The sequence below is a fragment of the Notechis scutatus genome, chromosome 2 (genome assembly GCF_049901735.1).
Source record: "Notechis scutatus isolate UNSWTSFEM ecotype Mainland chromosome 2, rNotScu1.2, whole genome shotgun sequence".
Taxonomy (NCBI): domain Eukaryota; kingdom Metazoa; phylum Chordata; class Lepidosauria; order Squamata; family Elapidae; genus Notechis; species Notechis scutatus.
The window spans coordinates 154,153,353-154,176,427 of NC_142010.1; the positions used below are offsets into that span (position 1 = coordinate 154,153,353).

The 23,075-nt window shown below is 41.3% G+C and overlaps 1 protein-coding gene and 1 long non-coding RNA gene across 2 annotated transcripts in view; both read left to right on the forward strand.

The window, feature by feature from the left end:
* IQSEC2 (IQ motif and Sec7 domain ArfGEF 2) overlaps positions 1–23,075 on the forward strand; it is a 160,983-nt gene that overhangs the window by 28,627 nt on the left and 109,281 nt on the right.
* LOC148132343 (uncharacterized) lies at positions 1,847–18,855 on the forward strand. The gene is made up of 2 exons (XR_015747862.1): positions 1,847–2,591; positions 17,457–18,855. It is a non-coding gene; the product is annotated as an uncharacterized LOC148132343 (long non-coding RNA).

Below are 23,075 nucleotides of genomic sequence, written 5' to 3' on the forward strand. Positions count from 1 at the left end.
AAAGAGAAGTGAGACTGGGGAGAAGCAGAAGTTGCCATCTTTTCATTCCACATAGGGCCTCCAGGAAGAGAAATGACTTGCTGAAGAGCCCTGTCTCCAGCTTGAGAATCATTTCTCTAGCATAGCTTCTTCTAATCCTGCCTTCAGCCAAAAGTGAGCACAGGTAAGCTGAGGGGGACACTTTGATCCTCTGTTAGGGGATCTGCAAACAGGAGCAAACAGCTAGCATATTTGCTCTTCCAACAGTGAGTGAATCAGTGCCAGCGACTGGAGTTGCTAGGCAGGGCTCAGTCTTTCTAAGGAAACAAAAAGTCCTTTCTAAATTTGGTGGTGGATGGGACTTCATCACCCTGCAGCAACAGTTGAAGCCCAAGGGAGTGTCACTCTGCTTCATCTTTCTCTATAAACACTTTGCTAATTACAAGCCACATTTTATCCTCCTAATTTTGTTTCCATTATTCCTCTCCGTTGCATCAATTTTTCTGGCTGTTTTATGGGTACTATAGATCTGACAGTTTCTAAAGAAACAGCAAGAAACCATGAGCTTGGGAAATGGAATACTATAGGGTCCTTGCACAGATCCTGTCAACTAGGCCTATGTATATGGCTTTTCCAGAATGCAGACTTATGCAATAGATTAGAGCTATCTGTTTCCTGTTTGGCCAAGCTTAATTGAAGCTAATATTCAGCTGCCTTAGGCAGTTACTTGATCCATGCCTCATAGCAGAACTGCTTCCACGTATTTCGTGTGTTATGGCAAAGCAAAAACCTTCCTTACTAATAAAAACACTGGAGCAGAAATGTGATGCTTTGGGGCAGCATGATTACATCATGGCAGTAATATGGTACAGTAGCATGATGAGCGTGATTAAGTTTATCTAGCTTGTGTTCTTTCTGATGAGACTGCTAAAAAAACAGAGGTAGCATTTTGTGCCACAATGGTGTGTAATGGGAACATTGCAGTATAATGTGAGTTTACTGCAGCATAAGCATCTCTCTTAGGAGATCCATGGTGCCTCAAGGTCAAAGACACTCAGTACATCAGTTAGGGAAGAAGGAATCAATCTGCCTTGAATGTTTCTGCATCAGCATTCAGCAAATACCAGCAGCAAAAGTTACAATGACTGTCCTTACTGGTTTCATGTCCTGAATGCTGTCCTTACTGGTTTCACATCCCACAAGGATGGACAAGATCAAAGAAGCAAGAATTACACTGACTAGAGAAAAGCACTTTAAATACTAGTATTAGGTGTAAATATTGGAAATATTTCCAAGACTCATCTGTTCATGAGTTTGTTAAGGTGGAGTTTCTAGGAATGTTTTAAAAAATCTTTTCTGGCCATCTGGATGAAATAGCAATAGCACTTAGACTTAGATACTGCTCCACAGTGCTTTACAGCAGCGATCCCTGACCTTACTGGCTTGGTGGCCTGGTGGGGATGAAGAGAGGATAGTTCCTTATGAGTAATAGGCGGGCGCACGCAAGCTCATGCAGCTCCATTTGTGTGAGTGGCAGATGTGTGCACCCGCCGCTTCCACAAAAGAAGCTTCGCTTGTGAGCGCAAGTGGCTGCCACTCACACAAGGGAAGCTGCATGCGTGAGCAACAGACAGCCACCGCTTGCGTGAGGGGAGCTTCATGCACACCCTGGCCCACCAACTGCGGGGCCTGGTTCTGAACAGGCCACGGCCTGGTAGTGGACGGTGGCCTGGGAGTTGGGGACCTCTTCCTTACAGCACTCTCTGAGCTTTTTTACAAATGTCAACCTATTGCCCCCAACAATCTGGGTCCTCATTTTACTGACCTTGGAAGGATGGAAGGCTGAGTCAACCTTGAGCCTGTCAGGATCGAACTCCTGGCAAGTGGACAAGAGTTAGCCTGCAATACTGCATTCTAACCACTGCGCCCCCATGGCTCTTAAATATGCTATCAACAGGCTGCACACCTGTTTCTTTATTGTCCATGTCAAGCTCTCCTTCAGTTTGACTCCCCACCTCCCTAAATCTCTCTCACCTGGGAACTATGTCAAAGATGTGGGTTGTGAAAACACTGAGAGAGTTTTAAGAGTTTAGTAGGCTGTAGCAGTGCCTCCGGATGGTTGGATTGGAGTTTGTGTTTTACAAGGGTGTTGGCCTGCAAAACCTGAGACCTGATTCATTTCCTATCGTTCCCAAGTATTCACAAACATCTTAAAATGTGGGAAATTTGGATTAAGCACCGGGGAACCAGAAAGCATCGAGCAGCATATTCCCAGAGCAGGACTTTTTAGGAGTGAAGGACAGTTGGCTTCTCTAGGCTTGCAGAAATCTGAAGCCAGTTTTGTTGTGCAACATTTCCGCCCCCCTCCCCAACAGCAAGTTCTGTCCTCTTGTCTTCAGTGCCACTTTATGTGCAGAGGGAAAGAAATAGCGACAACTCCCTCATTTACATAACATCCCTGCGATGTCAGGTGGAGGAGGGGAGAGAGCTGTTTGCAGCCCCTCCTTGTCGTCCCATCCCATCTGGTGCTACAAATGCGGAGACCCAAAGTGCCGCCTTCATATGTTGGAGCTGAGCTGGGAGGCAAGCCTAGAGCTGCTGAGGAGAGAGAGGTAGGTCTCTGTCAGAAGTTAGACAGCCCTCCCCCCCCCACCCACCCCCACGAGGGCTGCATATGCCCTTCCCAGACTATTACCCCCAACTCTGGGAGCTACAAGTTAGAATTTAGAGAGAACAGGGAGCCAGGACTCCAAGTCACACCTTCAGTGGAGTGCGTGGCTGGGGTTGCCAAGCGAGTGTTTGGCCAGGCCAACCACAAGGCTAATGTAGCGGCAGGTTGCTAGGAATTTGTTGGGATGGATGAGGGGGTGCAGGGAGATGACAGTTTGGAGGAGGGGGAGTGACAATGTACAGGGCTGCTGCCAGGAAACATTGCCATAGCAACAGAAACATACACAGCAGCAGCTTTCCAACAGCTGTTTCCATGGCAAGCACCACGTTTCTTGCTTAGGTAGCAAAGACCAACCACCTCGATCCGTGTGGGCAGCCGCTTGGATCGGGCACCGGCAGCTCAGTGTTGAAATGCAGCTGCTCCTGGCAAATGCCGTGGCGCGAGGCAGCCTAGGTCTAGGAGATCATTAACTACTCCTGCTCTTATGGACAAAAGGCTGGAATAGATAATATCCCTGCAATATTTCAGAGGGAGGAACTGCAAAACTCTCAAATGAACTGCTTGAATAAAGGACAGATTGATTCATTCTCCCTCGTTTGCCAGCTCCTTTTGTTCAGTTCAGGACCGGGAGGCATATCATGCGAGTAGAAAGCCTTGCGGTGCTAAGACTTCTGAAGAACAACTGACCTTTGAGTTGAAGTGCTGTGCTTATTGCTGTCTGTTTCTTGACCTCACTAGCACCATGATTCTCTGCATACTACCAGAGGGCTTTTATCTGACTCCCTCTCTTCTCCCCAGCTTGTGTCTCTTCCTACCCCCAGTTTTTACTGACACCTCCTTGGTTGGCTCCATAAAGAAGGAGGCAAGATTGAATCAGGTACCTGCACTGAGGCCAATTAGCTGTGATTGCGGGTTGCCAACTGCCTAGCAGGGCGGCAGAAGAATCCATGCTGGGGTTTGAAAGGCCATGGATCACCCAGCAGCACAAGGCTGCTAGGGCAACGAATGCCCCCTGCTGCTTGTCTCCTGTGCTAACTCTGCTCCACTTTCCTGTGTTAGAAAAGTTGTCTCTTCCCAGCTCTTGCCTATCTGGCCCTGCATTAAAAGCCACCAGCAGCAGAACAGGCTCCTCAGAGGCCTAGGTAGGAAGCAGAGGCCTTCAAGGGAGCTTATCCAGGGAGACTCCACTTTTAATAGTATCTTTTAAGGAAAGAGGGTTGCAGCTGGAATTTTGCTGGAAGGCCAGGTTTTGCCACACATTAAACAGATCCTAATTAGTTGTCGTCACAAAATAGGCATAAACAAAATTCCCAATGCCAGAGATATGACTCAAGGCATCGTAATGAAACAAGGCAGCCTAGTTAATGTAAGCATGGGGAAGGCCCACCAACCCATCTCTCACATTGTGGAAGCATTTTGTGCCTTCTTTGCAGGATGGGTTGAACTTTCAGACTAAAAAGAAAGGCAACATGAATGGGGAGGCAGGCTAAAGTCCATTCACACAGGTTATTCAAGAGGAGGTAGATGTGGGGAATGGGGATAGAATGGAACTGGAGAATCTGAAGAAGTTATAAAAAATCAAGGAAAACTGATCAGGAATGGGCAGGAATTCTCTTTGAGCTGAGGCCTTGTTTTCACTGTAGATTCATCTACATTTCCCCATTGATGGATGGACTTTCTTGCCTTCTTGAGAGGAGAGAAACATATATTGTTTTTAAAATTGTTAACATACCCCAGCAAAGAGGCCAGTAGTATTGTGGCCCTCACCTCTTCTTTTCTCAGAAGAGTACCATTTTAAGATTGTAACTAGGGATCTCACATAGTGAAGAGATAGAAATATTCCTTACATGTCAAATTCCTATGTGGAGGAATTTTATTTCTTCATGTAGGAACATAGCTTTACCATAAATCTCAGAGCCCTGTACTATATCTCTACCATGTTGAAAGGAAGCCAGTGCTGATTTCCCCTCTCAGAAGGTAGAGTAAACAAAAGGGAAATGCATACAATACTGGTTAATGTCCACTTTCTCCACCTTCCCAACTTAAGGTGGTCAACTCCATCTGAAACCAATCCTAGAGATCTTTGCCTCCATCCCATATATGTTACATATATGTGTAACGGTTCTCAGCCTGATAAAGATTCAAGAGACAGTCCTGTAAACAACCAGCTGCAAGTTCCTGTATAATCAGTCAAGATAAAACAAGGAGAACATAGAGATTTCCACCCTGATGGACTCTGTGTGTGTGTGTGTGTGGTGTGTGTGTGTGTGTTAAAAGGGTGAGTGGAGGGCCTTTAAGGCATTAACCAACCCCAAGATTGCATGCTGGATAATATTCGAAAAGAGCAGGTGTATCCCAGCCAGTTGAAATTCTTCAACTAGCAGGGTGCACAATATGCCCTCCTTCCCTAACCAGATAGGATGAGTCAGTGTAATGGGGAAAAGACTGCTCTGAAAGTAGCCTGGCTCCATGCCATATAGGGCTTTAAAGGTCATAACCAACACCTTGAATTGGACCTAGAAGGAGACTGGAACCCAATACAGTTTGCGCAGCAGAGGTGCTGCATGCTCTGTATTTTCATTGCCCAAAATTGCTCATGTGGGTGCATACTGTACCAGTTGAAGATTCCGGATACTTTTCAAGAGTAGCCCCATGTGGAGCACATTGCAGTAGTCCAGACAGGAGATGACCAAGACATGAATGAGTGAGTGAAAGGCCTCCTATCCAGGAAGGGGCATAAATGATGTACAACACTAAATTGAGCAAAGGCTCTCCGGGTCAAATCCTTGAGCAGGATTTGTGAGTCCAGAAGGACCCTCAGATAATGCAATGGGTTTGTCTGGGATAGGGCATCCTCCTTCAGTACCAAAGATGATGAACTCCCAGATACAGAGGGGCCCCTCCACCCACAGGGACTCTGTCTTACCAGGGTTCAGCTGAAGCCTGTTCCCCATTCAGACCCTCACAGTCTCCAGGCACCATGAGAGAATGTTCACAGCACCACTCACTTCACCTGCGATGGAGATGTTTAAACTGATGATATTTCATCCCATGATGATGGATGATTTTACCCAGCTGTTTCATGCAGCTGTTAAAAGGAACTGGAGAGAGCACCGTGTCCTGCAGCAGCCCACAAAGTAAGGGCTGTGAGTTGGACCTCTCCACCCCCACCCCACCCATCAACACCTATTGGGACTAGTCTTAGAGGAAGGAGGTGAACCAGCCCAAACTATGCTCCCCATCCCCAACTCCCTAAGTTGGCCCAAAAGATACCATGGTCGATGGAACTGAAAGCTGTCAAGAGAAGGGCAAGAATGGATGCATCATTTCCTTCCAGCTTCCCCCAGAGACCATCCATCAATGCTATTTCTGTCCCATATCCGGGCCTGAAACCTGACTGAAAGGGGTCCAAATAATCTTTCTCCAATCTTGAGGGTACAGTCTCCTTGTTAGTATACAATGCTATATTATAAATGAATTTACAATATTTTATGTTAGGAAGGATGGAAATTATTACTGATGATGGTGAATTGAAAAGAAGAATCAATACTATCTGAATTGAACAAAATCACTTAGCAGTTTAAGGAAATGTTGCCATCAAAGAGGGTACTTGTAGTAAATACTGTAATCCTCCTGCAGGCTTTTGGATCCAGATCCAGAGATTTTCTGGGTCTCTATAATTCTTTTATCAGTTTGAAAATAAGCAATGTTTAGGTGAATGGCATTTATATGTGTTTTGCATTATTCATTACAATATTTGGGAATTACTCCATGCCCGCCACTTGTATATACACTGGAGAGAGAATATGTGCAACCCCACCCCCGGTCAAATTATTTTACTGCCAGCAATCCCATTCAGTTATGTCAATGGTGAAGGATGCTGGCTGGGGAATTCTGGGAGTTGAAGTCCATATAGCTTAAAGCTGTCAAGGTCGAGAAAGACTGTTGTGGAGGGTCATAGGCCCATATGTATGCCACACTGTTTTAGTGAAAACAATTGGGGAAAACAATTATAAAGATCATTTTGATTTTTTTGGAGGGCAGAATGCTGAGAAATAGGTAGGGCCACAATGGGCAGACATGATTCTTGGAGGAATTTGTATTTTTTCCTTTTTTTTAACTGCGATTTTTGCAGTTTTGCAATGTCATTTTTACCTCTTCCCACTTAAAATGTCAGGAAACCGTTTGTTGGTTTTCAGCAATCACAGCAAAAGGAGTTGTGGCCGGGGGTGGTGGTGGTGGTGTTCAGAAGAGAACTTGAGGGCAGCAGGCTACCCAGCTCTCTTAGTGTCCTTCCAGGCAGGTCAGAGAAGCTGAATCAGGCTTTCAATCTGTATCATTAATTCAAATCACCTAGTTTAAGGGAATGAGTATTACCAGAACCCCAACTCATAAAGCTGTTCTAGTGAGGAGCAAGTATGTTCCCTTCAAAGGAGACTTTTCAGAAAGTGGAATAAGCAGGATAAGATTCCTAGGATGGGGAGCAAATATGCTGGGGAAATGCAGACAAGGGTGGGAAATATTTTTTTTTTAAAGCCCTTGTTTCTATGGTGACGAGAGGCTGGTGCCCTCCAAAGTCAGCATGGTTTCTAAAATAATCCTAACTGCTCCCCCAGCTTGTTTCCTGGTTTTAATTAGTAGCTGGAGCATGAGTCATGGAGAAATGGAGGGAAAGGGTGTAATCAGGGGAGACAAAGGGTCTAGGGGCTCCCTTTTCCTGCACAGCCTGTGTGTGCAAGGGCTGAAACATCCGACACTTAAGCAGGTGTTATGGAAGAAGATGGGGAACTTATGAGCAGAGAGAGGGGGGGGGTCATTGAGTAGAGGCTTCGTGTGGTGGCTAATGCTCATTCATATTTGACTTTTAAAAAGCCTTCTCCTCACTTGCGGCTGTTGTTACATGAAAAGACCCCATGCTATAATGAAGGGGTTTGTGGAGGGTCATAGTGACCCTGTTATTCATCACTTGCTTTTTATATAGAAGGCTACAAACGAAGTCACTGGCATTCTACTTACATGCTATCTTATAGCGTGGTAGTATAATCCATCTGAGCAATTGCAAAGGGAAGTCTGTCTATATAAAGTGGTAGGATTGTTACATGAAGATGTACATTCTGGAGACCTTCAAAATCAGGTGAAGAAAGCAGCAACTTTTTCCATGAAACTACTTTGCATATGAATCTTCAAGTACAGTGTTTTTGGGAGGCCTAAGACTTGAAATCCTTGCCTGGCTCAGGAGCTTTCCTCTTGACTAGCCTCATATTGCAGGTAATCTCAGGGTTTGACGTTGGAGAGCGGGAAAGTATGAATGAATCCAAACCATCTGTTTTGGATTTATGCTTTCATTCTTCCAATCATCTCTTCTTTTCCGTCTCCCAACATCAAAACTCCCGTCTTCAGGGTGGAAGATATCGCTGTGAGAGCTGGGAAGATTCAAAATTAAATCACCAAGTCCAAAGTCATAAATCTTGGAAGAGAATTTTTTTTTTTAAATGTGGCCTCTCCAGGGATCATAAGATTAGAAGTTTGGATGGGTAGTTTTGTGCTAAATTGATTTAAGACTAATAATGATTTTTCAAGGTTAGTATAAGAATGAAGCTTTTACCTAGGTGAGAAAGGATTTCATCCTCTGACATGTGTCTTAATCATTAAATATTTTATGAATCTTCTCATTTTTATAATCTACACAGGCAAGGTGGGAGTTTTGTGCAGACATACTCAGAAATGATACATTAACTTTACACCACAGCTTTCCTATAAAATTGGGGAATTTCTCTGAGCAATTCCTATAATAGTAAGTCTTTATAAAACAAAGAAGTCTGTATAGTGGATATTGCAGTGTCTGGAGCCAATAGAAGAGAAAAGAAAGAACTGGAGGGAAATCACAAAACATAAAGACCTGCAAAGAATAATTGTGGCAAAAGTAAACATAGTACCAGTAATAAAAAGGCATCTCAGGTACAATCCCAAAAATCGGGACCACCACTTGAACACCATCAGCATTGACAAAATCACCACCAGCCAATTGTAAAAGGTTACTTGGAACAGCTTACATCATGCGACGATACCTTTAACACCATCAAACAACACCTGCCTATTCCATCTCCTTGGAGAGGACTTGACAGGTGGATAAAAATACCAAATCCAGTCTAAATATCTGGCTAACTGTACAACCAATCATAATAAGATACCTTATTAAATTTGTGTGCCATCCATCTCTTAATGACCCTTGCAATAAGTAAATAAGTAGCACAGGCTTGGGAAGAAAGTTTTAGCTGTTTTTAGGTTGAATGATAGATTGTTGATCCAGAGGATCTCTGCCCCAGTTAGCCTGAGTCTATCAGGCTAATTTTGAATTTAAATGTATCAGTCTCTTGGAAAAACTTTGTCCAAAAAGCCCACCTTATAAGTCAGTAGGTGAGTAGTGTGTAATGAAGCAGAGAGTAGCTTCTACCTGTCGCTGAGAGAAGTTCCTCCTGCTTCAAAATTGTCTAACTAACCAATCGGTAAGGTAGAGAATTGGCTATAATTGTCTACTTTACTGACTGGTTAGTTAAACAATTTTTGAATGAAGGTTTACCAGTCTAAAAATACTTGGTGAATGTCCCCAAGGCATGGTTAATAGACTGTGAGAAGCATCCTCAAATCATTTTACTTTTACAAGATGCAAATTATTAAAAAAACAAACCTCTGCTTCCCCTGTATTTTATAGTATTTTTATGGCACTTTGCACAATATTTGATGTTACAGAATTTAGCATCCAGAGAAACTCCAACGAACTTCCCTTCTTTTCCCCCCAAAAACAAATTGATAAAGATATGTTAGATCAATTACATCTCCATTATTGTAAAATCTCCAAACAGGATGTGGGTTGAAGACAAAGGGCAGGAATGCTTTCTAAACTGGCTTGGTGAGCAGGGAGGAGGGAATAAATTGCCCAGGATAAATACATATATTTATACTTTGTCAACTGACATATTTATACTTTGTCAACCTAATATATTAGGTTTTCAGAATTGACAGTTTATGTAAGTGGTCTTTATGTGATTCACCTCTTTCCTTTTGAAACATGAACCTGTTTTAGAACATTAACATTTTAACAAAGATAAATTTACTCTTTTCTATTTCTGTATTAGTTTGTAAATGCTTTATTTGCATAAAGATTTGCTTGCATTTTCATGAGCTCACAAAATGAACACTTTTTTTGATAGCTTACCTGACTGTATGTACTTGTTTTATTTTGAACAAGCATTTTTATAAAACATGTGTTTTGGTATGCAATTTTTCCTGTTTTTCTAAATAGATAGGAGGGCGAAATCTCAGAATTACAACATGCTGTTTTTATCACAACATTGCTGTGATAAAAGGCAATAATACCATAGAGTGTAATATGATGCAGTATGAAATATAATTTAGAGAATTGTGAAACTGAAGAATAGCACGCCAGGTTTTATGTAATAGTTTAGAATGTGTAAATGGAGTCAAGTCATATTTAGATGTAAAATTAAGGAATTTTCGTTATCTTTCCTCCCTTTATTTTTTAAGCAAGGACTTATTCCCCAGTTTATAAATGCCATAGCAGATGAGTTTTAAGGATATAGCAGTAATTTCAATTCAAGTGTGTCCAATAATGCATCCTGTTCAACATGCAGCGACCCCCAAACAGTGCAGTATTTGCTTTTGATTGCTGAATCAGATTCTTTTATTTCTTTGTCTAGTTGGGCTGTTATATGCTAAAGACTAGGACTGATGCTTTCACTTTTGAAAGGGTTACTCTTTCCTGTGTGCTACTTGGACCCTGGGCTTTCAAAAATGATAAAATGACTTCTCATTTTTCATTTTGTCCTGCTTAACCTCTCCTCCTTTTAGCAACCTCTTGGACCTGTGTCATAAAAAGCGTTTCTGTGTTTGGGGACTGGAAGCTCAAGTTTTAACTGCCAAACGGTTAGCAGTTGACTTGGCTGCTTTCAAAAGCTGTTGTTGGGAGGGATGTTTTGTTTTTCTGGCAATGCAAGGCTATCAGCTAATGAATGACACACAGGGACAAAAGCTAAAGATTATAATCTTTACTGAACACAGCAGAAGCAAACCAAAACACAACATGATCGTGTTAGATGCAAGATGCAGCAATTACACTGAAAGAAAATACAAGAGTTAGAATTAAACCTCTGACACATGCAGGAAAAATGACCAAGCATTTATAAACTGGGCATATTTTGTGTTTCTGAAGAGGGTGTCCTAGGAGGCAGAAAATTTTTCAGATCTTATGAAAGGGTAGATTCTTTGGCATAGGGAGGCTCCTTGTTACTTTCCTTCAAAAGACTGCAGAAAATCTGTAGCCAGGATTCTGCATTGTTGAGGAATATGATAAAAGGCAGACTGCAGGCAAGCTGAGAGATGGTGTAGGTAGGGTTCTAGGACTGAAATCTGTCCTGTCTGCTAACATGCTCCCAGATCAAGAGGCCAATCAGCCTCAAAGTTAAAGTTAACTCTGTCAGAGTTGTTCTCTTATTTTTATTACATTTCGATTGACAGGGACGCATTTTTTTCTCCTCCTATTTAAAGGAGGGGGGGTATGGTTTTTTCCCCTCAAATGTCCAAAAAAGTGAAAGAAACTAAGAAGAATAGCTCCTTCAGGCCATGTTGGTTTCTCTGTTCCACTTTTCTCTTCCTTCCATAGAATTGCTCCTCTTGCAAGTAAACACCTCAACAAAATAAATATATAGTCAGAGAGCAGAACATGGTGTTTGTGTGTGTGTGTGTGTGTGTGTGTATGTGTGTGTATGTGTGTGTGCACGCACATGCATGCTGATCAGATAAGTCTCTAGTCGAGAAGCTCCCTAAATGTTGTTATTATTTAGACCTGTTCTTTTCTTATCATTGGACACCATCACAGAGCTTTGACGCATCTGGGTCTCTCTGACCTAAACTGCTGCACTGCTTGGAGCTATGCTGAAAGAAAAGCACACCGTATTCATATTATATGCGTAAATCCTCTTATGCATTCATGCAATAAAATAACGCAAGCTTCAAGCCATAGGTAACAGTGGATTTTCATAATTGCTCCCATGCCCATAAACTAATAAAATTGATTTTTTAAAATGCCAAATAAAACCTTGAAATGGATGAACTTCCCTGAGTTCCTTCTTGGAAAATAAATTTTAAAACTGACTGACCAAATGAAAGGACACCCTTTACCAATTTGAAGGCCTCCATTCTGTTGTACCCACATGCAGCGTAGAGTTATAGCCCAATTGATCTGGAAGAAACAAGATTACTAAAGGCAATACACAAAGACATTTTGGGGACTCATTCAATTTTCAGCACCTACCTTCTCTAAGAGTAGGTATTTGCAAATATGATGCATTGTAAAGTGCATTAGAAATTATAAATTTGTAATATACAACATAAATTATTCTATAATCACATTGCACATTATAATTATGCACTATAAAGCTTTAATTATATACACATAACATAAACATTTCAAATATTACACTTCTGATTTCATATGTTTCCAAAGAAGAATGCCCATTGATTAGTTACTAAAACAGTGAAATAATGTTATTATTATTTATTAAATTTGTATTCTGCCTGACTCCCAATGACTCTGTAACTGCATCTTCATCCTGCCTGGAAGTACTGTATATTGTGAAACTTCTTACCAAGTTATTTATATGCCTTTAGCAGTACAGTAGCAATTGTGAAAACAAATGTGAGGATAGTGGAATCCTGAAGACATCAAATGACAGCTTGTATATAATGTCATTGTCATGCAAATGCCATTGTGGCACAAACTTGTGTCCTGACAACAAGTGTAAGTTTGTAATTTGGGCCATTTGTGTGATGGTATTCTTCATGTATGTGTTCTAATTTATTTCCCTTTTATTCCCCATGTTCAGAAAGCGAAAGCAAGATCATTAAGGGCTAAATTATATATGATGTTTAAGTAAAGATGATTAACCTGGCCACGTTCATTCCAAAACCCTTAGCTATCTAGAAAATGCTGCTAATCTTGACCCTCTACTGTTTCCCCCCCTCAAGTATCTCCAGATCTTTATAGAAACAAGATTGGTAAGCACTGGATAATAGAGCATTGTTCCATGTAACTGGTTATGCTATTTGGTAGACATAAAGCAGATAATCAAATAAAAAATACTGCAGATGATCTTTTGTGTCTTTTAATGTTTAAAAATCCCTGCAAACTGGTTCTTATAGATAGGAAAGTCAGTCTTGTTAGGATGTAAGGTTAAACTTCAGTTTAGTATTAAATGAACTAGCATCAGGTTCAAGAACCTTCTCGTTTCCTGTACTCTGCATGGCTATATCAGAAAGCTTTAATTAATTGTGCTTTATTTTTAATCCAAAGTTGAAAAAATTGCTGTTAAGTCCTAAATCTGCTAAAAGAAAACAAGCCAGCATCAATGTAACATTTACAACCCTAAATTAGTTGCCTGAATAGATTTACTGGAGTTGCAGTTTTGAACATAATAAATATGTCCATAATAAAAATGGCATTTAAATCTTGTCTTGGAAGATAGTATGAATATGAGAGGCAGCATGGGATGCTCTAGCTCAGGGGTGTCCAACCTTGGCAACTTTAAGACTTGTGGACTTCAACTCCCAGAGTTCCTCAGTCAGCAAAGCTGGCTGAGGAACTCTGGGAGTTGAAGTCCACAAGTCTTAAAATTGCCAAGGTTGGACACCCCTGCTCTAGCTGGCTGGAGAGTTCTGGGAGTTGAAGTCCACAAGTCTTAAGGTTGCCAAGTTTGGAGACCTCTGCTCTAGCGTGAGACTATATAACCTGCCCCCAAAGGAGATTCTAGGCTCATATTTCTATAATGAAATCTAGATTGTTTAAATTATTTTTAGTACATTTGGTTTATCATGCAACTATGATTGCAAACTAGATTTTACCATGTTTGAAGGTAAGAGGGGAATTTGTCCTTTCCTGAGAGGGGAGACAAAGAAAGACTGTGAATGGAGGTTCAGTCAGATTACTTTGTCCTCGGATAGGATGGGTAGTTGGTAGCCGTGAACTGCAGGGAACAGTTCATTGAAGCAATTGTGAATTGTGAGTTGGTGGGAGTAAGTGTCTGTTTTTTAAGTGGGTGAATTTGATTTTTGCCATACAAAGTATTTTCTTCTATGAAAAAAGGGAATATGCAGGCGCTCCTGGCTAATGTTACTATGAAGTGGCACTTTGGAACAAACAATAACCCAAGCTATAATTGATCTTTAAGCATAGGAAAAATGGCTGGGCCCCAATACTTGAATATATTTCTGATTCGTATCAGTCCTGTAAATAACAATATTAACTACCTGAGAAAGACTTTAAAATGTTGCTGATCTTTTCAGCGGTGGCAGTTCTGCCCAATGCAACTTGCCTAACATTTTTGGATGCTCAGTGAAGCCTTTTTTTATTGATAATCCGGGAGTGTGTTTAGATTTGTGCTCTTTACTTTTTCACATTGTTTTTTTTTTTATATTAAAAACATTTTATTTGATTAACAGCATATTAAAGTAGCTGTGGTTAGCTACACAGGCTAGTCCTATTACGGCTGTGCCTTTTGCATTGTACTATGTCAGTTTCACACCCACAGACATTGTCTAGGTAATAGTCTATAAATGCCATGTATTTCACTCACTGTTTCCTTCCCACATGCATATTTTATCCTTGCATAATGAATGCATACATCATGGATGTGCTGCTTTCATTTACGCTAGTCTGATTTATGCAGAAGAATTTCATCTTGACTGGATCCAGTAGGGTCTTTGAGGCATTCCTAACCCAGAAGCCTATCTCATGAAAGATGCACATGCTTTTTCTTGTGCACACATGTACATGCAGAGGCATGAAAGACCACGCTATTTATCCGCCAACAACTTTTCAAAAGCTAGCTGAGGTTGCTAAGTAACAACCATATAGTTTGCTGCTCACTTACAAAGCACCATGTACTTAAAAAGTAAGGGAATTAATAGCTGAGGACATTCTAAACCTAGTTTTGCCTTTCTTGTGTGTGTTTTTTTAATTAAAGCAAGGAAATATGTTATTCCAGCAGATTTCTGTGTTGGGTATCCAGCCCCTAAAAGCATCAAATTTAGGGCATCCCTCTTTGGGTGGGGAATGGAGACAGATTTCTGTTTCTGATTATTTCTTAAATATGAAATCACCTATATTTACAACAACTTCCATCCACTCTCCAAGTTTGTTGGAAGTTTTTATGGAAGTTTGTTGAAAAAGTGGTTGGCTGCAGATACTCAGTGGTTGGGAAACAGATACTCTGGACCCATTTCAGTTGGATTTCAGATCTGGACACAGTATGGAGGCAGCACTGATTATATTTGTTGATGACCTCCGATGGAACCTTGACAAGGGCAGTGGTTCTCTGTCATCTCTCATCAGTTTTTGATACCTTCAATTATGACATCCTTCTGGACTGATTACAAGAATTTGGAATACACGTGGTTCTACTTTTTTCTCTCTGTGGTTTGTTCCTTTGGTGTCAATGAGGGACAGAGTCTGAGCCTATGACCCCTCACTTGTGAGGTATCTCAGGACTTGATAAGCTCACCACTTCTATTTAATGTCTACATGAATTTAATGTCTATATGAACCTTCTGGGTGGGATCATTGGTCGGTTCAGATCCAGTGTCATCAATAAGCTGATCTCAATCCCATTTAGCCCAATAAATACTGCCAATGTCTTATTGGAATAGCAATAGTGCTTAGACTTATGTACCACTTCATAGTGCTTTACAGCACTCTCTTAGAAGTTTACAAATGTCAGCCTATTGCCCCCAACAATCTGGGTCCTTATTTTACCAACCTCAGAAGGATGGAAGGCTGAGTCAACTTTGAACCCCGTCAGGATTGAACTCCAGGCTGCGGGCAGAGTCAGCCTGCAAAACTGCACTTTAACCACTGCGCCACCATGGCTCCTTCTTATCCCAGTGTCTGGAGACTGTGCAGGTATGGATGGGGAGAATGGGTTTAAACATTTCCTACTTCTGAAAGACAAGAAATAACGTTGATTTTGGCACAACTTTTAAACAAGAGGTCTGAGGCTTCAAATTGCTCATGTCCCAATTTGCAATATTAGCCAGGCCATCGATGAAATAATAATGTAGTTTTCTTCGTTTGATTGAGTGTATTGTGCAAACTAGTTAGTGTGGTTGGTTAACTAAATGCATGGGTTAATGCAGTGTTTCTAAAAGTGTGGTCCTCGGACTTCCGGGGATCCCCCGAGACCCTCAAAATTATTTGCCAGCCTATGTTGAAAAATAATCCAATATTACAATCACCCCGAACAATTGTGAGAACCAGTGACAGTGGCAAAGGCATCGGTTTTAATGTTTATATGGTAAATATCAATAAATACAATCCATGCAAACAAAAGTATTGTTCTTTGGGGATCCTCCATTACTTATAAAAGTGGGAAGGGCTCCTGAGAGCAAAAAGTTTAAGAAACCCCGCTTTAGTGGGTTGTGCAGTTCAGGCTTATTAATGGATTGTCTTGCTCTTTCCTGGCCTTTTGACTTCCGTCCTGAGTTTGTATGGTTTGCCTGGAGATTAGTTCACTTCTTGGCATTCCCAGGGCACCTTGAAATGAGGATGTCTGGAAATGGATGGGATACATATCACCCAAGAACAATGATAAGCAGCACAGCAATGCTGCCACTGCAAGGCTTTCTGTCATTCAAAGACCTCCAAATCGGGTTTTTTTGTAATGCAGCATTTGCTATAAATTACTGTGTATGTTAGGGAAATGCCTCCACCAGCCTTCCCTTATCCGACACCCTCCAAAAGCATTGGGATAGCGACTCCGCAAATTCACCATCAAAATGACCAATATTTCAATATTACTTGGGGGGTATCAGGTTGGGGAAGCTGATCAGTGGGGAAGATGCCATGCCCCCCCCCCCCCCAAAGGCAGACTTCAATTAGGAAGAAGCTCCCTAGAGACTTAGAGAACATGGCTACAAGCAAACATTTTTTTGTGATTCTGGAACTACTGACGATAGAAGGCCTAAAACCGTTGCATTCTCTGCATTCCTGCTCTGAGAATCTCTTTGTTTTAATGGGACACTGAAACTATTCTGGCTGCTTTTCTAATGTTCTTTAATTTTGTGATTTATTTTTTACTCTTAAAGGACCTTTTAAATGAAATTTAGAAGCAACCCACCATTTGCATCTATGTGTGCGTATGAATCCACAGCCATCCTTAGGTATTTATGAATATAGACACAGGTAGAAGCCATGCACAAAGACACAAACACTCCTACAGCTGTTAGAACTCGATGCAGCCATGCTGCTGATTTTATTGTGATTTTGTGTCTGTTGTTTATGACTGTCTTTGCTGCTGCTGATTTTTGTTCTTGTTATTGTGAGTTTTTTTCTTCGTCATCTGATTTTATGTGGTGCGCTTTATCTTCCATGTTTTAACAGATTTGTATCCTGCCCCAAGCACTCCAGTTATAGAACAGAGTATAAGAAAAATAATAAATAGTACATGTTGACAGAAGGAAGATAGATTTGGGAGTAAAGAGAAGTGCTAGTTATAGCCCAACCCACTACCCTCTTCTATTCCATAAAAATTTCCTCTCTCCTTAATTCTATCTATCTATCCTGGGTCCCTTTGGCTCATCCAGTGGTTAATGCACAATAGATCACAATGGGAAAAAGGGGGAAGACTATTAGGAAGTAGTTATTATGTACACAGCTTAGAACAATATAATTTGCAAAACACTTGACCTTCTTTGGATTTACCCTCACAACAAGATCATTGCTGTTCTCATTTTACAGATGGGGAACTGAGGCTGGCAGAGAGTGACTTACCCAAGGCCATTCAATAAAGGCCATAGCAGTCGGCTCACAAGAGTCAGCATCCGTTGGGACACACTTAAGCTGTTGTTTTGTGTCCTATCCTGTCCTTAGTGGATCCAGTGAGAACAGCTTTTCTCTTCTGCGTGACGTTCTTCTATACCCTCAAAACTTGCAACCAGCCCCCCTCTAACCTTTCTACTGGGCAAAACAGCCAGTTTCCTCCAAGTTTTCCTTGTGCGGTTTGTCTTCTAGACATTTATCGTCCATGCGACTCTTCTCTGAAACTTTCCCATTGATCAGCATCCTGTCTGAATTGTAAGGCTCAGAAACTGAACTGTACTCTACTTCAGAGGAGATCTTACCACAGCCCAATTTTCCTTTGCTTCTTGAGCCTTGGATACATTTTTTTTTTTTTTTTGCTTCAGCATTATTCTGTGGACTTGTGCATCTAGCTATTCGTGCATCTAAAGATTTTTTTAAAAGGGAGTTAGAAAAAAAACCAAAAACCTTACAATGTGATGAGAAGGATGTATTTAAGGTATCGTGAGCCTAATTGACCTGTTAAGATTTATTTTTTCACACAGAAGATTCAACTAGAACGATGCATGATTGTATTAAATAAGTTTCAAAATTGTAAGGTTTGGTCAATGTGCATATGTCTCCTTTCCATGTATTTCTGCTAAAAAAAGTCTTCAGTGGATACTATTAATGATATTTTTCATTGGATAAAGTGGGCTTCTTGTTTTGCCACTCCCCAAAGTTCCACCTCTTCATTCTGAGCATGCAGCTTTTACATCAGGAAAGGCCTAGGATACATTATTGACTGAAGTGAAGGAGAAGAAGTTACCCTCTGGTTTAATCAAACTAGAAATTGAATCTAATACGATGCTTAAGGACCACAGGCTAGCTACAGAGAGAGCAGAAAAGCCTGCAAGATGCATAAATATTTGTATGTTGGTGTGATGTGTGGTGTGTGTTTGTATCAATATCAGCTTAGCAATTAATATAGTCAAATGTGTTACTTCATCACAGCTTTATCTGTAAAAATTGGGGGTGGGAAATGATCAATTAGCTATGTTGGATCATCACTTTGGAAAGCTCGTCTTAGTCTTCTTTTTGGATTTAGAAAGTTGGAAAGTGGTCCAATGTCTCATCTTTGACAGACTTTGACAAGATTGTAGGCATGAGTGTTGCTGGAGAGGGTGGAGGCAGGGGTGTTAAATACATTATTTAATTGAGATGGTTTGATTGTGATATTGTTTGGTTTTGGTTTGTAATTCATTACTTTACAGTGGTTGTACAATGCTTCAATCATTTGTGAAAAACTGAAAAAATGTAGTTGGTGAACAAGCCAGTAAATAAATCACTTTCTGCAAAATACAGTATTTAATTGTGCACAAGCTCATCAGTAAATCCTCATGGAATTAGATATTATCTTGATTTTTGTTCTGTATTATATTAGCCATTTGACATCCTGTTCTTATTAATTTGCTTTAGCACTCTGCCTTTTCAATTTCTTTGGTTGAAATACTATTTTTCTACTTTGACACGCCTTGAGGTTTCTACAGACCAATTAATGCCTCTTGTTCAACACAGAGCCATTTGGGTTATATAAAGAGCAACATAGTAAAACAAATATGATCATCATAAATGGGAATACACTGAATGGAATAGAGCAAGTAAGTTCAATTTTCTACATAGGATCTATATACACTGCTCAAAAAAAATAAAGGGAACACTTAACACAATGTAACTCCAAGTCAATCACACTTCTGTGAAATCAAACTGTCCACTTAGGTAGCAACACTGATTGACAATCAATTTCACATGCTGTTGTGCAAATGGAAGAGACAATAGGTGGAAAGCATAGGCAATTAGCAAGACATCCCCAATAAAGGAGTGGTTCTGCAGGTGGTGACCACAGACCACTTCTCAGTTCCTATGCTTTCTGGCTGATGGTTTGGTCACTTTTGAATGCTGGCGGTGCTGTCACTCTAGTGGTAGCATGAGACGGAGTCTAAAACCCACACAAGTGGCTCAGGTAGCGCAGCTCATCCAGGATGGCACATAAATGCGAGCTGTGGCAAGAAGGTTTTCTGTGTCTGTCAGCGTAGTGTCCAGAGCATGGAGGCGCTACCAGGAGACAGGCCAGTACATCAGGAGACGTGGAGGAGGCCGTAGGAGGGCAACAACCCAGCATCAGGACCGCTACCTCTGCCTTTGTGCAAGGAGGGACAGGAGGAGCACTGCCAGAGCCCTGCAAAATGACCTCCGGCGGGCCACAAGTGTACCTGTGGCTGCTCAAACGGTCAGAAACAGACTCCATGAGGGCGATATGAGGGCCCGACGTCCACAGGTGGGGGTTGTGCTTACAGCACAACACCGTGCAGGACGTTTGGCATTTGCCAGAGAACACCAAGATTGGCAAATTCACCACTGGCGCCCTGTGCTCTTCACAGATGAAAGGTTCACACTGAGTACATGTGACAGACGTGATAGGGTCTGGAGACGCCGTGGAGAACGTTCTGCTGCCTGCAATATCCTCCAGCATGACTGTTTTGGCAGTGGGTCAGTAATGGTGTGGAGTGGCATTTCTTTAGGGGGCCGCACAGCCCTCCATGTGCTTGCCAGAGGTAGCCTGACTGCCATTAGGTACCGAGATGAGATCCTCAGACCCCTTGGGAGACCATATGCTGGTGAGGTAGGCTCTGGGTTCCTCCTAATGCACGACAACACTAGACCTCATGTGGCTGGAGTGTGTAAGCAGTTCCTGCAAGACATTGATGCATTGATGCTATGGACTGGCCCACCCGTTCCCCAGACGTGAATCCAATTGAGCACATCTGGGACATCATGTCTCACTCCATCCACCAACGCCATGTTGCACCAGACTGTCCAGGAGTTGGGGGATGCTTTAGTCCAGGTGTGGGAGGAGATCCCTCAGGAGACCATCCGCCACCTCATCAGGAGCATGCCCAGGCGTTGTAGGGAGGTCATACAGGCACGTGGAGGCCACACACACTACTGAGCCTTATTTTGACTTGTTTTAAGGACATTACATCAAAGTTGGATCAGCCTGTAGTGTTTTTTTCCACTTTAATATTGAGTGTAACTCCAGATCCAGATCTCCATGTTGCTAACTTTGATTTCCGATGATAATTTTTGTGTGATTTTGTTGTCAGCACATTCAACTATGTAATGAACAACGCATTTAATAAGAATATTTCATTCATTCAGATTTAGGATGTCTTATTTTTGTGTTCCCTTTATTTTTTTGAGCAGTGTGTTATAAATCGTTTGTAGATAATTAATTCTTTACAAAGAAACCTTCAAGCATATGAGAATCAAGTAATAATTAGCTTTTAGAAAGAGTAGGACATAAAAATGAAGGGAAAAGGGTAAACATGAAAACATGAAGTTAAAAGCATAGAAATATAGAGAAAACTAGCAGAATAAACTGGTGTAAATAAAGCAAACAAATCAATCGGAAACCCATAAATGGGAAAAAGAATTAAATAGTCTTATACGCAAGCAGTATTACCAATCAAATGTTTGCTCTAAATTTGGCCATTTGCTGGAGCAAAAATAACCACGAATTCCATGATATGCATTATGGTTATATAACATACATTCTAATTGTGCCTGAGCTAAGAAGCTCTATTCAAAGCAGGTCTAAATTTTACAATAGTCTTGCACAAAACAAACCCCAGAAATCCAAAACAGGAAAAAAAACAAGCCACCAAAAAAGTACCGACTTAACTGCAGAGAGACTCCACTTTCCTGATCTGTATATGAAATGAAAGTTGCTATTATGGGTAGGCGTTTGCCCAGCAAATTTTTTCCAGATGAAGGAACCTGAAATTGACCTGGAGAACAAGGGAGAGCTAAAATCAATACCATCAGCGGGCCATTTTGGAATGTTTGAATGGAAACAAAACACATCCACTTAGAATACTTGCTGTGTTGATGAAGTCCCATTGCCTTATAAATTATACAGGTGGGAGTTGTTCCATTCAGTAAAATGTTGCAGCATGGAATTGTCCCACACACGAGGCCAGCCAGCCATATCTTCTTCCAATTTCTGCCGTTCCTTCCTCCTAGTTCTCTGTGTCCCACCCACAAAACCTTTAATCAGTGGGTTCCCATGAGTCTTCTTAGTCCTCCTCTAATACTTTAAATGTTTTCTCAATCCATTTTACATTTTCAAAATCTAGAGGAAGTTTTGTATAAATCTTGGGATTTTCAAGCCTACAAATGCTTTCCTGTTGTGCATTTTGATTACAGAGTATGCCTATCATGCGTATGACAAATGGCTCAGTGGCTAAGACGCTGAGCTTGTCGATCAGAAAGGTCGGCAGTTTGGCGGTTCGAATCCCTAGCACCGCGTAACGGTGTGAGCTCCCATTACTTGTCCCAGCTTCTTGCAACCTAGCAGTTCGAAAGCATGTAAAAATGCAAGTAGAAAAATGCGATCACTTCGGTGGGAAGGTAACAGCATTCCATGCGCCTTCGGCATTTAGTCATGCCTGCCACATGACCACGGAGACGTCTTTGGACAGCGCTGGCTCTTCGGCTTTGTAACGGAGATGAGCACCGTTCCCTAGAGCTGGAAACGACTAGCACGTTTGTGCAAGGGGAACCTTTACCTTTAAATACAGATTACATTGCTTGTTTTTCTATTTTTCCTTTGGATTCTTTACTCACCTGTTGTTTATTTTGGCACAAGAACATTTTGGCAACCTCTTTGATTTGGGCAAAACAAGATTTCAGTAATCTTATGCTGGTTCTTCAGGTTCCAGAAAATAACCACGTTTTCCTGTTGAAATCAACACAAAGCCAACTGTTCCTGTTGAAGTCATCAATAACATTTTCCTTTGATGCATATGATCAGGTTATAAGGCTAACCAGGGCATTTTTCGTCCCCGGGCCACATCTGGTCCCTTGGCTGTCCCTGTCTGGCCCGTGTGAGGTCAATTGGAAATTAGAAATCAAATGCAAATACAGGTAGTCCTCGATTTACGCACAAAATTTATGTTATGTTATTTAAGTGAGAAATTTGCTAAGTGAGTTTTGCCCCATTTTACGATTTTTCTTGGCACATTTGTTAAGTGAATCACTGCTGTTGATAAGTTAGTGACACGGTTGTTAAGTGAATCTGGCTTCCCCATTGATTTTGCTTGTCAGATGGTTGCAAAATGTAATCATGTGACCCTGGGAAATTGCAGCTGTCATAAATATGAACCAGTTGTCAAGCATCCAAATGTAAATCACATGATCATGGGGATGCTGCAGTGGTCATAAGTATGAAAAATGGTCATACGTCTTTTTTTCAGCACTGTTGTAACTTTGAATAGTCACTAAATGAACTGTTGTAAGTTGAAGACTATTTGTAACCATATGCCATGCATACAGCACAACTGCATTGCTTTTATTTTGAAGGCGACAGCTATATTTTTTGTTTTATTTTACTTATGTACATGCATATGTGCCTACACATCTTCTCAGTATTGGTTCAACCCTTCACAACAATCCCAGTTTTTTTATGGGGCCCCTTGGAAAAATTAATTGCCCATCCCTGTTATAGGGGGAAAAGGCAAT